This window comes from Palaemon carinicauda, chromosome 14 (genome assembly GCF_036898095.1).
Source record: "Palaemon carinicauda isolate YSFRI2023 chromosome 14, ASM3689809v2, whole genome shotgun sequence".
NCBI classification, from domain to species: Eukaryota; Metazoa; Arthropoda; class Malacostraca; order Decapoda; family Palaemonidae; genus Palaemon; species Palaemon carinicauda.
The window spans coordinates 125372367-125374110 of record NC_090738.1 but is presented as its reverse complement, the minus strand read 5'-3'; positions in this window follow the sequence as shown (position 1 = coordinate 125374110).

Below are 1744 nucleotides of genomic sequence, written 5' to 3'. Positions count from 1 at the left end.
GACCTTGGACATCGATGAACCTGTCTCAGAAATGATACCCCCCGGCGGAGGTGGGTTCGGGAAAAAAAGAGTGGGTCTTACATTCAACCAAATGCTTATTATTATGCCTTCCAAAACCGGCGTTTCCTTACCCAAGGCACTTTGGGTTTATTCAACGCGCGCTCTGGTCTGTTTTCAAAAATGAGAATGGTGATTATAGTGGAAATGCATTTTTAAATGGTATTTTCGCGAGGAAATGGTTATGGGGCTTTTTTTTTTTCAGAATTCCCAGGGATTACGCATGAGGCTCAATTATTTTTTTAGATTTTTTTTTATATAATTTCTAGGGATTACGCACAAGGCTTAATATTTTTAGAATTCTTAGGGATTACGCATAATGCTTAATTACTTTTTAGAATTCCTATGTAAAAGGGATTACGCATAAGGCTTAATTTTTTTTTAAAGAATTCCTAAGGGTTGCGAAGGAGGCTAAATTCTTTTTTTTTAGAATTCATGGGGATTACTCATAGAGTTGGGATTAAAATGTAGGCTGTGAATTCTCGAATATTTTTTATGAATATTTCCAGCTTGAGTAGATTAGATTTTATAAATAATACTGTTTTTAGAATTTTGATTTTATTAAGCTAACTTGAAACGACGTTAAGCCCAATTTTTTGTTTAATTAACCAGAATTGTCATATCGGCACTTTAAAAAAATTAAAATGGTGATGATAGTGAGAATGCATGTTAAATGGTATTCTCGCAAGAAAATTGAGAGAATGAGGCTTTATATATCTATATCTATCTATCTATCTATCTATCTATATATATATATATATATATATATATATATATATATATATATATATATATATATATATATATATATATATAAGGATTACGCATATTGTGGGATTTAAAATGTAAGCTGTGAATAATGTTCGCAAATATTTGTTATGAATATTTGCAGCTTGACTAGATATTTTATAAATAATTCCGCTGTTAGAATTTTGATTTTAATAAGCTAACTTAAAGCGATGATAAGTCAGAAAACAAGATTCTTCTGAAGAAAGAATTTTATTTTTTTTAACTAACCAGAATTATCATATTTGCACTTAAAAATTACTTCGATGCAATATTACTTCAGGACATAATATTCTAATCCTATTTGACTTGCGTCCTTATATCAACATGAGAATTATTTTTTAATGTAATGCAAAGGGCTAATGTGAGAGGTAATAGGGACAAATAAGAAAATACAGTGCATTATTGTTTAGATGAACTTATGTGTATAAATATGTATATACAGTATATATATATATATATATATATATATATATATATATATATATATATATATATATATATATATGGTCAAATAAGAAATACAGTGCATTATTTAGTGTTTATGAACATTTATGTATATATATATATATATATATATATATATATATATATATATATATATATATTTATATATATGTATATATGTATATAAATATATATATATATATATATATATGTATATATATAAATATATATATGTATATATATATGTATATATATGTGTAAATATATATATATATATATATATATATATATATATAAATATATATATATTTATATATTTATAAATATATATATGTATATATATATATATATATATATATATATATATATATATATATATGTATATAAATATATATATATATATATATATATATATATATATATATATGTATATAAATATATATATATATATATA